The 17,175-nt window shown below is 41.9% G+C and overlaps 1 protein-coding gene across 1 annotated transcript in view; it reads right to left on the bottom strand.

Annotated features, from left to right (window-relative positions):
- LOC6612405 (sex peptide receptor) overlaps positions 1-13,563 on the bottom strand; it is a 40,270-nt gene extending 26,707 nt beyond the window's left edge. Inside the window, exon 1 of the mRNA XM_032725407.1 lies at positions 13,262-13,563. The gene's annotated coding sequence lies outside the window, so the exon portion shown is untranslated. The remainder of the gene's footprint in view (positions 1-13,261) is intronic.
- Between the last annotated feature and the right edge of the window lie 3,612 nt (positions 13,564-17,175).

Below are 17,175 nucleotides of genomic sequence, written 5' to 3'. Positions count from 1 at the left end.
CATACCTCTTTGAGCTTAAATTTCCAATCGAACTGTATACTAAACTGGAAACTCTATTTTTTGGCCATTTTTTTGCCAATTTTAATGATGTAACCCCTTACAAAAAATGCGAAAAATGACCCAAAAATTAGTTTTCTAAAATCGGTCAAAAAGTGACTTGTATGGTTACTATTCTTTTACTTTTATGATCAATTTTGGTCAAGTTGTGATAAAAATGAACATATAAAATTTTAAACATTTTGCTAAAATAATTTTTTTGATTTTCCGTCTTAAAAAAAGCTCTTTTTTGTTCATAACTTTAAAAATTTTTGTCTGAATATAGAATGCCATACCTCGTTGAGCTCGTATTTAAATTTCCAATCGAAATGTGTCCACAAATAGGAATTCTATTTTTTGGCCATTTTTTGCAAATTTTGATGATGTAACCCCTTACCAAAAATGCGAAAAATGACCCAAAAATTAGTTTTCCGAAATCGGCCAAAAAATGATATGGATGGTTAGCCCGTGCAATAAGCTGCTCAAAACAGTCATTCTTTCATCTTTATGATCAGTTTTAGTCAAGTTATGATAAAAATGGCCATATAAAATTTTTAAAATTTTGCCAAAATAATTTTTTAATTTTCTGTCTTAAAATAAGCTATTTTTTGTTCATAACTATAAAAATATTTGTCTGAATATGGAATGCCATATCTTGTTGAGCTGGTATTTAAATTTCCAATCGAACTGGATTCGAGCTTAAAAATTAATTTTTAAACTTGCCATCGAGTTGGTCAAGTGCTCCTTTGTTTGCATTCGCTGGGCGACTTTGATGGGGAAAACTATTCCTCCATGGCCCGCATTTAATTGCTGTCCCAGCAATCAGAAAGTCAAGAGTGGAATGTCCGAAGACGTTCCCTGATTTCGCTAAGCGATTCCTCAAACATGAAAGTAATTGCACTTCTCTGGCCCCCGGCGACATTGTTTCAAATTAAAACTGGCAGATGGACATCTGGACAGGAGCCAAGGAAAAGCGCAAGGCAAGTGCCAGTGGCAGTGGCAGTCGCAGCTCATGGGGTAAGTTGGTAGGGAGAATCCTAGGAAAATCGAAGGAAAATCCGTGCGTGTCTGGGTAGACTAATGTGCAGACACTGCGATTTGATCGGTCAGTCTGGGAATGCTTGGGTATCGTGGGAATGAATGCCTGGAGTAAGGTAAACAATTTGCATGACCGCCCTCAGAATCTGGGCGTATTAGCAACGTTTGACCAAACATTACTTTGGCCCCTCAGATGTGTTAATAATACAATTTTTCTTGTCTGCAGAGGAAGCGATGCGTCGCTGGCGGGAAACTGGAAAAAAACGAGCGGAAAATTTACGATTTACGAGGCGTTCACTGTGGCCCCAAAACGTGCTGGACAACGAGCGAATTCTGTGGCCTCCGACGGACTATTTTTGAAAAGGGTTTGACATTTAAGGCACACACACACACACATCGCCCCAAAATGACAAAACGATGTCTAAACGAGCTCCGAACGAGCGGCTGAAATACTTGCACACAAAACGTATACGTAAAATGAAATGAAATAAAATAAATAAAATAAAATAAAGCAAAATTCGGGGGTTGCGCAGCTGTTCGAAAGGGTTGGCAAATGGGCTGGGGGGCTGCAAGGATATCACTTCCTTTGGCCCAGTGCTTAACGCACACACAAGCAACCGGAAAAAGTAAGGAAAACACATCGCCATTTCACCATTTGCCTGGCCAGCGTAGACGCAAATTGAACCTTTTTGCTTAAAAAAGAAAAAAAAGTATAATAATCACAGTACACAGTGGTTGCAGCTCTTTAAAAAAAAAATTAGTTTGCAAACAGAAATCCAAAGGAATTTCGAAAGAAATAGATACAGTGGCATGCCTCAAAAGTCTTTAGAGTGTTTTCAAAGGTAATTATATTCGAAATCTTTGAAATCAACAAGTTTTGGAGGCTACCAAACTGCGCCACTGTTATTTTTTTGGGGCTAACAGTGGGTAAGGGGGTGGGGCAGTTCAAAAGGATATGCAGAGCACACACACATTACACACACACTCGCACACTCACGCACTAAAAAAGGTAAGCGGACCTTTTTGTTAAATGTCTCAATTGGAGCAGAAGTGCCGGGATGAGGGTGCGTTTCGTTTGATGCTTAATGTGCTTAATGTTTTATGCAGGGCAGTCCGGCAACAAAAACTAAAAGAAAAAAAAAATAACACAATATATAATAATAAAACGCAGCACAAGTGCCACAAGTAATACGTTTAATTTATTCATTTAAAGACTGACCTCCGGCCATAAAAAATGATGTGCGAAGCTTTTTCAAATTTCGCCAGCAGAGCTGTCAGCTGAGCAGCAGTTACTTAAGAGATTACATAAGCATGGCCATGGACTAGCACCCATTTTCGTGCAGTGCGTAGTTTGCTGCTCGTGTGCGATATTGTCTCCTTTGATTCCTTTCATTTCGCCTCCATAGCTGATTACATTATTTATTTGTGGCCACTGTGTGCAATCTTCATTGAGGGAAGATGCCCCTTCATTTTCATCGTCACGCCATCCTAGGTGATACAATAGAGGGGGGGCTGCCTCGGGTGGAGGCGTGGCCACTGTGACAGCCCCAAATTACACAATTTTGAATTGAGCAATTTGTATGTGGTGGTGGCCCGCTTGTTTCGCAATAATGCCAATATAATAACAATGGGCGCGTGTCTGTTTGTTTGCCACTTGATAAATGAGATGGCCATCAGGGGGTTAAGGTGGCGATGGGGGTGCGGCCCTGCCCTTGCGAAGGTGTTAGCCAGGGCTTTTCCAACATTTTCCTATATTTTCCTACATTTTCCCTTCGTTTCCCTGCATTTTTTTCGCCCTCCGACCTTGATTAAGCTGTTGGGCGTGTTGCCCACTGGCAGCAGCTGCTGCTGGGCGTGGCCACTCCCCCGATCACTATGCTTTCAGATATATAGCGTTCACTATATATACATATATAGGTCGCTTGGAGGCGGGCCACAAACTATTAGGGAGACAACCGGCACTTTGAATTATGCGTATGACAAATGTAGAGATAACTTTAATGGCTGACTGAGGGTAGTATTTTCTGTATATTTAACAGAAGGGATTGCTTCCCTCAAAGAAAATCTGCATTTCTAGAAATTAAATAAAAATAATTTCTAGCAGTTCATCGAGACATCTTTTAAGTCGCCTTAAAGCTTTTCTCGTTTCCTCAACAGCGTATTTCCTGAAAAGCAGATGAAGCGAACGTTTTCTCCTAATCCGATTGGAAAATATCGAAGAGCGAACTGATTTTCTTGCTGATTTTCTATTCTTAGCACACTTAATGCAAAAATTATGCCAGAAAAGGCGCTTGAGTGCGTTCTAATCCTAATTTGCTCTATTCGGCCATTAAAATCTAGTGTCAGAGAAACAGGCTAAGCAGATTGCACTTAAACTCAATTTCATTTAGACGGCAATTGTGACAAGAGGCCCATTAGTCGAAGGACACTAGTAAGTAGACATCGACTCAATGTCCTTTTGGCCGAATCGATCGGAATAAATATGTAAATTCCAGGCAATAGCAACTGAAATCCTCCGATATCGGATTTATCGGAGTTATGGAAGTGAGGTATATGGAACAAGTGGTGCGTAAAACTGATGACTAGACACGTTGACAATCCAGTTTGCCAACGACGACAAGTTGGGCCATTAAAATGAACGGAGACTGGGGAGTAAAACAAAAAAAGCAAAAAAAAAACAAAGGCAAATGAAGCCGCTGCCCTTGAATGTTTAATAATATCGAGCAAAAAGATACGAGACTCGGGACAACTTCGTCAAGTATCTGCTATATATAAATGTATATGTATCTTAACGATGCGAAAGGAAACATATACAGCGAACAGATTAGATAGCTGACTTGCTCAACGGAACAGAATTTCAATTGAACTTTAATGCTGGATTTGATTGATTTAGGAACGCAATGCCATTCATACCATCTCATGTGGCTCCTGAGCTTGGGGACTTTAAAGGATTTCCGCTGCACGCTTGATTATGAGTGACAAAGTGCAGTGATATTTCAACATTGTAGATAAGGTTCCACATCTCTGGGGCGCTTAACTACTTAAAAATACAAAAAGGGAGCAGCATAATGACACCGCCATAAAAAGAGCATCTTTACATCCTCGCACTAAACATTTGCTGCAGCATACCTTTGAGCGCAGCTCTCAGCTTAATTTTCGGCTTTTACAAGCAGCATGGCTGGTATCCTTGCTGGCAATCAGCTCCTTTCGCCAACAAAGTGCCACACGGCGGTGGCATGTTGCAAGTAGCAAGTTGCAAGTGGACCTTCCGCGGGCAACACGCTCATTTAACAGCGCTTGCACTTGGCTGTGCGATGTGCGTTGTGCTATGTGCGTAATTTTTCAGCTGGTTTGCCCTGGCTTTTCCGCTTTTCCTCCTTTCCGCTTCTTTTCCTTTCCGCTCTTCCGCTGCAATCTGCAATTTGGCCGGGGCGATCCTTGCCACGCTGCTCCGCTTTTCCTAGCTCCCCCAAAGTACTTCCTCTCAATTGTTTTCCATGCGCATTCCCCTTCGCCAGTAAATGTTTTATTGTGCTCTACGAGGGTCTGACTTGTATTAGCGTAATTCCCGAGCTCATCTGGCGGCGAACTGTGATTGTTGTCCCTCCAGCAAAATCAAATCCCCCCGCTGGCAGCAATCTTTTGGAGTTCATTAATTTTTATGCCACAACTTGGCATTCGAGTGGATGAAGCCAGCCAGCCAGTCAGCTCACTTGAATGCAAATCTCAGGTTGCCATTGTTGCTGCGCTAATAAAAAGCATAATTCGCAGGAATTTTCATATTTATGGGCAATGGCCTTCCTCGCTTGCCGCTTACCCCGTCTCACCCACCAATCACCGCTCTAAAACGAATCTTTGCGGCGCGTGTTGCCACTTCAAAATTGTTGCAGTCATATACATAATGCCCGGGCAATGCGAAACTGTTGCAAAGCGCAATAAATTTTAAAAAATATATACATTATCCCAGCACGAGCACTGACAGCCCGACGACCACGCTGCGTATGAGTGATATTTTTGGGTGGGGCAAGAAAGTGAACGAAAGTGAAAGAAGGTCGCTAGCAGACGGTCAAATACAAATAAACTTTTGACAAGCTACGACGGCTCGGTTTTGATTATAAGCATATTTATTCGGACTGGCGGGCAAAACACATCAAAAAGAGAATTTAAATAGCAGGTAAAATGTTTGCGCACAAATGGGCAGCATTAAATATTTTATAAACTTTATAAAGAAAGGCGACGAAACTACCAAAAAGTTAACATTTGTATTTGTATCCAAGAGATACGCCATGTGCGTGAAATAAATATGTAATTGATTTAGCCAGCTAGACAGTTTGATAAGTTTGTAACGCAGATGCACTCCAATTACACTTACGACTGAGACGCCTGCTTTCCTCCACCTTCGGCGTGTCAATTTGGCTTAAACCGAAACTGAAACTGGTACTGTTACTGGTAGTTTTCGCTACCTGTCACAGGTAACTGCGAGGCGAGACAACAAAACAAATGTCGCTCAATTACGGCGCAGGCAACAATAATAAACAGGTGACAGGCGGGAGGCTGCCGGAATCTCGGATGGCTTTCGGCCAAATTGAAGCTGGCAGAATGCTAACAAGGCCAAATCACAGTCGAGCCTGCTACACACGAGTATTTACCATGCATACATACATACATATGCGATATATGCCACATACCATATAGCATATACTGTATGGATGTCTGCGACAATGGCTGGTTATATCACACATTCAGCTCGCCTTCGTGCTTTCATTTCGCCTGTTTGCCAAGCTCGTATGCAAATTCAGTTGTTCCTTTCATAAAAGCCGCTCATAAACTTTTTATAATGCCTGCATATGCCAATGAAGAGGTCGTAGCATCCAGTCAGTGGCTTGTAGTTTGGCCCTTTCCCCGCGTCGATTTTCCGCTTTTCTTATCGCTCACTTGGCAGCAGCGGGGGTTTCATTAATTGTACAACTGCTGGATGTTATCAATACGTTTTTCCGTTTGCCTCTGTCTGCGCGCACCAAATAATTGTGGCAAGTACTTACACGCACTCTTTCGCCCTTATTTTCTTTACTTTCTTTTTTTTTTGTGGCAACTAATTGGCGCACATAATTGTTCGGCGGGGGTGTGTGTCAGCTCGAGTTGCCTGTTTTTGTGGCCATTTCCTTGCTTTTTCTCCTTTGCTGCGAACGGGAAATCCCCAAACAAATAATTGACGCGCTCCGCTCATAAAACTTGCCACTTTTCCTGCACCCAAAAAAAACAAACAGAACAAAATACATCGTCTGAGTGGCTGCGTTGGCTGAATTCCTATACTTTTGTTTACTTAAGTTACATTTTATGCACAGTTTATGTTTGCTCCATCAATATAAATTTCGCTTCGTTTATTTTTTCAGGGCTACCGCCATTGGTGAGTATCCATATTTTACGGTGCGGTTTCGTTGGCTTTTTTAATGGCATATCGCGTAAAATTGTGAAAAGAGTGTCTATTTTTACAAACCCCGTACAAGTAAGCTAACCTCAAGTCAACAAAGAAAAAAAGCTGCAGTACAAAATATTTGTAACAATTCACTGGGAACTATACCTTTTTGGGGTTTATCATCCTGCGAGCAAACTATAAAACTTGATGGGGCTTTGCGGGCGCTCGGAAAATTATTTCAAACCACCTGATATGGTTATCAGAAAGGAGCGCCTGTGGCAGCTTGTAACTTTGCCCATCGTGTTGCAGCTGCATCGTTTTCCACCCGGGAATCGGAGAATTTAATAAGTCAAGGTCCATCAGCATTATCGTCATAACTGCCCGACATCTTCATCATGATGAACGTACTGAACACACAGCAACTAAGTCTTAATCAAGCTCCGCAGACTCGTCGCAAAGTTTTCCCTTGGCTTTCCCAAGCTGGGAAAATCGGGCAAAAGTTTTTATGCTTTACTACATTTTAGTTGCACCCAGTTGGCGTTGGATCCCGGTTTTATGGCCAAATTAATAAGTTTGATAAAGGGCAGGCGGTTTCTTTGTGCAGCCACTCTCTCGATGCCAGCGAATTTAAATCCATCCGTCTGCATTCCCAGCTGAATCCGAGTAATCATGAATCCGGAGGACATTAACACATTTGTGGCAGCGGTGGAAAATCAATGGCGCCGCCCACTTACGCCCAGCACGTGGCCACGCCCACTGCCACGAAGGTCAGGTGCAGGTGCTCTCGTTTAGACGACTTCCCAGTCATCCACATGTTTACCGCCTGCTTCCATTCTATCCCCGCCAGGTGACAGTTTTTAATGAGCACTCATTAAGATTCGCAGCCAGCAGAATGGGTATCGCTCTGGGTATATCAGGCATCTCTAAAACTTATTTGGCAAGTATCGATGAAAGCTGATCTGAGCTAATATTACAAGACTTAAGATCGAAGCAATCGCATCCACCATGACTTGCCAAGCATAGTAAGCAGACTGTAGACTCAAGTATTGCTTATGATTACTATGCACTTTTTATGGTGATAAGTTAGGGTATCACAAAGTGCCAGAACAGCGGGCGTGAAAAAAACGTGCAAGCCCAGCCAAAATGTTACACATACGCCATGTGCGCCAGAGGAAAACTAAACTAAACGACAGCAGTTGCTAGTTGTGGGCTTCTGTGGCCCAGTCAGCAATCTCAACTGGATATTGTTTATCTTAGCATCCGCAGTGTTTTTTCTTTCATTTTTTTTCTTTTTTTTGGGGGCGGCAACCAAGGGCCAAAAGCCAAGTGTTTAGAGCTTAAATTTGTGTGCCCACATTCTGCATGGTATTAAATTTGTATTAGCTGCGGCTACCGAACTAATCCCTGGGCAATTTCAATTAATGTCCGACCCAAGAGGACTCGACTGATAGACTCGAATGAAAACACAATGAAATTTATGGCCAAGAACCAGCGCCAAACGCATAAATCAAGCAAAACATCAATAAATCAGAAACTGTTGACGTGCCATCAAAACATGGTCAACTCAATGACTCCAACTGCATTCGAGTCCAATTGTGTAACTCAGTTTCCACATAACACACAAAAGGGGTTAACGGGCGCCCAAGTGAACCATAAACAATGACAATTAATACACATTTTACATTGACAGCAATTTAGTTGCGAAACACCCAGGCAACATGGCAACTAATCGAAAATGCGATTGATTTTACAACAGACGCACAATTTACAATACATATGCTGCACATCTGTGGCCTTTCTATTATTTCGTATAAACGTTTACAAACATTACAAGCTCAGGACATCATAATCAAGGACTAAAGTGACAAGGACCCTAACAAAGTAAATACAAGTGGAGAAGAAAGTTGAGCAGAAGCAAAGATAGGGAGCAAAGGACCAAGAAAAAGGGACTGTTTAAAATGCCTTTGAAAATTGGACATTTTTTCCCCCATTTCAACATCATTATATATTTACATTTTGTGTTTAAAATTGCAAAGAAAGCAAATCTGAAGATTGTGCCAATTAAAATGAACTTAGTACTATTAACGCACAGAGTAAGCCGCTTTATATATATATATTAACAAATTAACAAAGATAGACAACATTTAGGTGACAAAGTGATAACTTACGGGTTGGGAAAACTGCGGAAAAGTTGGTAGTTCGATGAAAATGAAATGAATTAGAGTCCAAAAACCCGAACATCGTATTATATGCGATGTGTGTGCGTGCCAAATGTGCGTTGGCGTTTCTCCGCCTGACTTTTTGCCATTTTTCTGGGTTGATTGCATAATCAGTAATTTGATTAAATAAATGATTAAATAAAATTGATGGATTGGATAGCCACAAACACCTTTTTGCCAACAGAAACAAAGAGACGAAAAAAAAAAAAGAAATACGTCGACATTCTCGCCACCGTCATTAATTTCTTTTTTCGCTTCTGGTTTTATCTTGCGTTTTGCACATTGATTAATTCGATTGTTGATTCAATTTATTTGTTCGTCATGCACACATTGCGTATGCGTAATATGGTTATTTATGTACGTATGTTTATGTATTTATGTACACGCTGAAGCGAAGCCCAAGCATTTAAAGCCAAAAACCCATGCAAATCGCCTTCGAAACTTTCTCTAATGATGTGCTAATTAGTTGGGCTCCAACAAATATGATTTATAATCTTATAATTCGCATAAACACATAAATGCCAGTGCAAATAAATCAATTGAAATTTAACCCACGCAGAAAAGGCTTAACATAGTACAAGTATATTTTAAGCCCCTAAAAACATTGGACAATAAATCTGAAGGCGTGTGTCATATGCCTGCATAAATCTGAATGCATTTACCTGAGATTCTACTTATGTATTATGTAATCGTAGTCACACATGCCTGCACTCGTTAATTAGTTACATTTGTGAGTGCCTGCATTGTACGATTGTCTTCTGACTTGGAATATTGTTATTGGAGTCGGGCTGGCTTTGTTATTCAGTTGCCCACCTGTCAAAAGCCAGAAATATCCGAAATGCGCAATCTATTATCTCACAAACTAGCAGCCAAAGATAATTCTATTTAATGCTCCTTAAATTGTGAAGCAAACATTTAAAATCCATAAATCACGGCGAAACAAGCCTTTCGTAAACACATTCGAAAGGATATTTCAGCCAAAAAAATGCCTATCTGGTTTTTCCTTAGCCATAGTTTCAAAAGGGAATGGAGTTGTCTTAGTGCCCATTTAAGTCCCAATCTCGGAGAGAATCCCCAGCGGAAAAGGGAAACCCAACCTGTTGCTAGCCAGCTTCTCTAGAGGATCCATGCCGAAACCACACGGTTTCCTTTTCCGCCGCTTTCCACTTTCTACTTTTTGAGCATTGTTTGGTTGGTGCTCATCAAAAGGAAAGCCCAGCGAACTCCCCATTTCCCATTTCCCCCACTTCCACTCGCATTTTTTCACTTCGTTGATGTTTTCTTTTCATTGGCATTTGTTGAGCCGTGTAATAATTGCTACACTGGTTACCTTCAAGGATGTGCTCTTATGGCAGCTTGCTACAAGGAATGAAAAACGAAACCCAAAGCCTACGAAACATTCCACAAAAGTTTGTAATAACCGATTATCGTTGGAAAATATTTAGACCATTTTTAAATACATTTCTGCAGGCACAAGTTCTTTTTTGAAGTGCACTTTTAAGGTATATACGGTATACGGTATAATTAGCCCCAAGGAAACAAAGAAAGTTCGCCTCATTGGCAGGCCACTTCCTGGTATTCCTGGCTGGGTAGACGATGGTATATTGAGAACATTCTCTTCCCGACTCCTGGCTGCCACATCCTGGGGCACATGTCCTTGCCCGGAACGCCGTTGTTGCCACACGAGCACTTTGATGTCAATGAACCGGCAGCTCCCAGCTCCAGACTCTTCCGTTGACTATGACAGCATCGATGTTGTTTACAAAGAATCGAGCACCGAGCGCCGAAAACTGAAAATCCTTGTGCACGCGCTGCTCAATTTTCGATGGCCCTGCTTTTTGGCGACACTAAATCTGAATTCAATATGTTGTCGGTTTAACATATTTCATCTTTGGTCAGCTTCGTTTGCATAGTCCCTGTGTGTAAGTGTGTGTGCGAGTGTGTGTGGGTGTGGGTGTGGGTGTGGGCAAACAACGTGTTGTGCCAATATTGACTATGCCCCCAGGCTCTTCTCAATACGTATAAACACATTCACTGAGAAAAACAAAGGAAAAATAAGAAAAATAGCAAGGGGCAGGAAAAGCGGAAAGCGCAAACAAATGGTCGGGTAAAAAACGGGCAGATAAATTATTGAAATATTGCCTTTCGGTTGCTTGTTTGTTGAGGAATTAAATTTGGACGATTATATAACCAAGGCCAGTTTTTTGGGTCTAAGGTTACACCGGCTTTGATTGGTAATGAGATCACAAAGTTGATTCTACTCGAGTTGAGTTTGTATTTGGGGTTTGCCATCAAAACCATGATTGATTTGGTTTTCCAACACACGCACACACCTCCCCCCTTCAAATTAGTGTGCCCAAAAGGCATGAAAAAGATAACCAACTAAAAGTTAAAATATGCTGCTGCAAACTTGTTAATCTGGGCACTCCGTCAGTTATTAGCAAGTACATTACATTACATTATGTACCACCAAAAACTCTTTTAGGGACCAACAGCCACTTCAAGCCCCCACAATTGCACTTTTAACACTCAATCAGGAGGGTCCGGGGGTAAAAAAACAAAATCAGAAAAGCGAAAAAACGAAAGAAAAAACAAAACCTTTGGCTGTAAAGCATTTAAAATATTAATTGTAACCTTTTTTTTCTTGGCCGAGCAGTGCGATGGGCGATAAACCTTTCGGCGGCATTCATAAACAACCGGGGCCAAGAAGTCATTAAAATCATGATTAGCAGGAGCCACAGGTGCCATTAAGTGGACTCCGGAGTGGAAAGTAAAAGGAAAGCTGGTCAAAAGGCCACGGGATCACAGGGAGCTTTGTTTGTTTGCCGCTCGACTGCGTGCAAATTTGGCTGGCATAAAAAAAAAGTGGCCAACTGACCGACCGCAAAACCGAACGCAGGGATCTTAATGTTTTTCTTTCAATAATTTGGCCCCGGAACCCGAAAAAGGGGTCGCATTCCATTCAATGGGTTCAATGAGGTGGCGGTGGGCTGGCACACTGGTACACAGTGTGCAAGGTCACCGGATTTTGGCCAACGAAAAGGGTTTACATCGCCCAACCGATTTGACTTCTCGACATTTGCCTTTGTGCGTGCTGCATTTTTCCAGAGGCTTTTCCACTGGCAGCTGGATTCGCATTGTTCGCAGATCAAAACTCAAAAGGTTTTCCCCGCTGCTCGCCATTTATTTGGATTTGCTTTTCCATGGTCTGCCCGCCGCTGATAAGCTTTGCCATTTGTTGCAGCATCAACGGGAATCGATATTATGTCGGCCTAATTATCTGGAAAAAATGGCTCACATTTAATTAACAAAACGTTACTGAGCCGACACACAAAATGGCACAGAATTCGGGATAAAAACGGCATCAAAGGAACTTTTAAAGTTCTCTTAGAACTCTAAATAAATTACATTCCAAGGAAAGTGGAATTAGTCCTTGGCTATAATATGCTCTAAATCGCGAAACCAATTTTTCACACTAACAAAAGTTAATTGCACAAAAGCTTATGAATTATTTACTGAATTGAACAGCTAACTTTATTGGTTTTTTTTTTTGTTTTTTTAATTAAAGTATTTGGCTAATGCTTGTGAATTGAAAATTGCAATCGGGGCAAGAGCAAATGAATTTATTGCCAGTGCAGCCATTTCCCCATTTCCACCATCATACCCCAGATTTTCCTCTTCATCGCCATTTGCCAGCTAAGTGTATTAAGTTCAATTTTAATAGGTTTCTGATTCTGATAATTGGGAGAATCTGTCACATGAAAAGCGCTACTTCTGTTCACTTTTTAAAAACCATACAAATATCTGTTAAAACTTAAACACTGGCACTTAAATTTCATTGCTATAACTTAAGTATAAATATGGCATAAAAATTGTTTATTGCATTTCCATTGTCTGCTCTTTATTTCAGCTTAATGCTTTCTGGTAGATCCTTCCTGCAGCGATGCACTTGCAGAACTTACAGAAAAGTCAGGCCAAAGTGCAAGTTACTGACAAGTTTCGAACTGCAAGTGTTTTTTTTTTTTTATAGCAATTTTTGTTCCCCACTTTTTGTTTCCTCATTTTGTATAACTTTAAGCCGTTTTGCAGCGGTGACTGTGAAAACTTTCAACCGGATAAGGTCCACAAAACTCGGCGGGCCAAGAAAAAGTCGAAGAAAACGGTTTAAAAATTCAATATTTTGAACTTTCGAGGGGCAACACAAAAGGGCCAAGATTACTGTGGCTAGTTAAATTCAATTGGTGGCACAAACTTGGTACAAAGGATTCCTCAAGGAACTATTGTGATGTGGGTTCAGATATATATTATCATAATCTATGGCATTAATTTCCACTGATTTTCCGGGCCGCACTTGATAAATGACCACCGACAGCGAGGACGAGAAAAGCAGTTCTTTGATTTCGAAATTCTGTTCTTTTGGCCTATTTATGCCATCGAGGCCAGCGATAAATATTGGCCATTGTTTGGCCGTCATTTTGGATCTGTCCAGTGCTTTTTGTTTGGAAAAATCCAAAAAAAATACAAAAAATGTACTAAGAAATGCGTTATTTACCTGATAAATTCCTGACATTCGGCTGTTTTCTATTTATTTATTTTTTTTTGCTAGAGTTTTAATGGTCACAGAGCACAGAAACAAAAAGGCGGAAAAAAATGTATTTATTTTGGAATTTTTGTATGTTTTTTTTAGGCTTTTCACAAGTCGTTGAAAAGATTTTCACATTTGCTATGATTTTTTATTATTTTTTTTCTTTTGGTTGGCTTTTGAAAAAAACGTTTTTCAGTTTAGCCGGAATTTGGATTGGTTAATTGTTTGTGTTTGTCTCCGGTTTTGTTTTCAGGGCTGTGTGTTCGCCTTAAAAAACCCGCAACGACTGAATCAAAACAAACAAATTTCTTTAGTTTTATTCGCAAAAGTGTTGGCGGATATTTCGGAAGCGGCTTTCCGTTCGTTGGCGCTCGGAGAAGCGTCGGGAAAAACCTCGATGGAGTGTTCCCAGTTTCTGGATATCCGCTTTTTATCCGCCCGCCCCGAATTTCCACGTTATCCGTGCGTCTGCGCTTTCCCTCGCTCGAAGTTTTTTGGTTTGTTTACATGGCCCCTGCTTGACTCCTCCGGTTGCCCTTGTGTTTCTCGTTTTTCTTGTTTTTCTGGCGCTTTCCTCGCTTTCCTCGCTTTCCCCGCTTTCCTCGCTTTCCCAGCCATATCTATTGTCGGCCGGCATTGTTGCTTTTCTCAAGCCCTTTTTAATCTCTTAGCGCCGCGCTTTGTTTTTGAATTCTCTCAGCTGTTTGCCATCGACCAGAAAGTCTCAAGGTGTTTGACACTAGGTCATGTAGCCCCATCCACGCGACAGCTGGAGGAGCATCCAGCTTTAACCGCATCTCAGTTAAAGGAGTCCGGATGAGGGATACGGGATACGAGATTCCCCATCCAGACACATCCACATGACCTGCAGGCGAACGACGGATGCTCTACACGCTGTTCGCGGAAAATGGGAAAAGTTTTCACGGCAGGAGGTGGCACTTTGTGTGCTCGTCTCTCGGAAATTAACACAAGGATAGCACTGATGAGATGAACGTGTGCTTCACTCACATTAAAATGTATAGTAGCATACTTTTGGACACCTTAATAAATCGCATAGCTCATTGTATGCGAATTTCTGGTTAATTCACTTACAATTTTTGGCCAGGGAAAAAAGCCAATAAACTTTGGCGCAGCATCGATGTTTTATGATTTAAGCCATGCGGTTGCCGTTTTATGCTTTCGTTTTGTGGGTCATTGGACTTGCCAGCGAGAAATGCGCAAAATGGTTAAAAGTCATTAACTTTTATGTGGCGCTGAGGCCGTGGAAATGCAATTTCCTTATCAGTTTCATTTGGGCCCTTTGTCGCAGGTCCTTTTTTTAATTTCATTGCATGTGGCTGGTTTATTTTCGGGCGATTTCAATTGAATCCTGATTTGATTGCGCGCTGATTGATGCTTTGTTGCCGGGAGTCTCTGGCTTTTCTGGATTTCTGGCGACTTTCTTCGGCTCAGGTAAACAATAAGAAGTTCAATGACTCTCGTCGTCGGTACGTGGATCCCTTGTCGGATGAGACAAAAATGGGAAATGGACTTCCTTGTCATATTTCCGATTTGCGACTACAAGCAACTACCGGCAACTGGAGCTGGAGCGTGGTTTCCAACCCAGGCATCCAATCCACTTGAGTCGCTCAGGCACTCGATAAGATACCAGTTTATGAGTGCCCTGCCGGAATCAATAAGCCCACTCACCCAACTCAAATCGGCGTCCAAGTGGGCGGCTTGTGCACGTCGAGAAATATGGCTCCATTTGCATCCATTCATTCATCCGCCTGCTTGGCCAAGCTTCACAGTATAAGCAACTCTGTTCCGTTTTCGCTCAGTGTGCCGACAAGCAAACATATTGAATTGGAGACGCATGAAGTGCGCCCACTTCAGCGATGTTTCTTTATAATCAAATTGGAAACTGTAGCGTTTTGTCCGAGTCATGGAGGCGAAGCCACCGCCCCAAGGATATCGGGCGACTTCAAAATGCCCGAACACGTTCCACTGTCAACTTTTCGTCCTTCTGATTTCGCCCGGGGACTTCTCATGAGCTTTGAAATGCAAAGTTGCACTTGCAGGCGCAATATCCAATGCAGGTGCATTGCCCGTCGCCGCCTGCTGCCTCTAGGATTATAATTGCATTTTTGCGCTCCTGCCTGCGGCGTGGGCAGAACGGTCCGGACCGGAAGTCCTCCTCAGGACACCGAATGGCGCAGAAACAAAAAGGAGCTGAGCTGGCAAGTCGGGCGACAGGGAAATACCAGCACAAAAACGCAGCACAATTCCTCGCAAGATCAAAGGAGTGAAAGTCATGTCAAAAAATATGTGAAGCAGAAGGGATTCCTTTTAAAAAGTACTATTATTTATAATAAGAACAAGTGTTTCTGGGACCAAACGTTTGATGACTTCTCCATAAGACTGTAAAACCTGATTATAATATTTGCAATGTAACTTTGCTCAGCCAACTTATTGAAGTCCATCATACCCGCATACCGACAAACTACTGAGTAGTGCATGCAAGACAGTTGATTTCGATTTCAATTTCATAGAATTTGGTCAGCACAAAGGCTCCGAGTGATTGATATGCCTCAGGGGTTTCGCTGCAGAATCGCCACAGCTCTGAGAATCGAGAGAATCCTGTATGTCCTGGGGGTCCATAAAGCATGTCTCCGTACTGACCAAGGTGTCCCAAGGTTAATCCGATTGCAAACTGAACATAGAGTCGAACGGACGTATGCCGCAAACATCAAGTGGCTGAATCCTTCAGATTCATACTTTAAATATGCCTGTTAAAAACCAGTCATGACTTTCAACCAGGATTCGGTGTTTCAATTGCCTCAGCATTCAATTGCTTAATGGCACACGATACCCATTATCATTAAAATCTTTTTCATTTGGCCCCTTCGCAATTATTTATTGGACATGCGCCTTATTGAAAATCACTTAACAATCCTTATGAATCAGCAACGTATCAATAAGCGCAACTGTATTAATATTTATATACAAATTGACTGCGTTGCTTAAATTGGTGGAAATTTAAAGCTCGGAGATTGCAATTAATCATCGAATATAACGGAAATAATTGTATAGCTTACCAACTTTCCAAGGATAAAATGCAATAAAACTTGAACCGCACCTTCGGCAACATCAGCTTCCCCTCTGTGTTTGTTCCCCACCCACAATTCAATTTCGGTGGCTTTTGGGGTCTCGAGGCGGAAGTGCGTGTGTTTGTCGTATTGATATTTCTTTGACAACCAACAAACAAGTGCGCCCGTCCACCCACCACCCCCCTTTTACTCATGTTGTACTTAGACACACACACACACTAAGCCCCCTGGGGGCATTCTTAAGGTGCTTGCGATTGTGTGTGCGCTACAAATTGAATTCAACATATTTGCTTTAAACGCTTTTTGCGCGCTTCGATGTGCTACCCTTTACTCCATTTTGAGTTGTTCTGACATGCCGTAGCTTTTAGTAAGCTATTGCATTGCACCTTGAATCCTTTGCCTCACTGGATAACTGAGTACTTCTGCTGCGACTTTCTGCAGTAACTGATATGGCTGACGTGTGAATTTATTTTCACTTCCGTTTCCGGTTAACCCCATCGCCTCCATGCGCGCCCAGGGTGGGCGTGGCTGCGCACAGGGACAGATTAGCGCTTAAATCATGATTACCACAGCAGTGACAGTAATTAGGAGCGGCAAAACGCAGGGTGTGTGTGTGTTATAAATACTTACTCTCAAGATTGCAGTACATCAGCTCCCAGCCACGAGGAAATTCCTCGGAAAATGGCAAATGGCAGAGAGGGCCGTGAAGTGAACGATGCCAGCAATTTGCTATTAGTTATCTCGGTTATTGTTATGTGCGAGTGTGTGTATGTGCGAATGTGTGTGTGGTCT

Source organism: Drosophila sechellia, chromosome X (assembly GCF_004382195.2).
Source record: "Drosophila sechellia strain sech25 chromosome X, ASM438219v1, whole genome shotgun sequence".
Taxonomy (NCBI): domain Eukaryota; kingdom Metazoa; phylum Arthropoda; class Insecta; order Diptera; family Drosophilidae; genus Drosophila; species Drosophila sechellia.
This window is presented reverse-complemented; position numbering and strand designations above follow the sequence as displayed.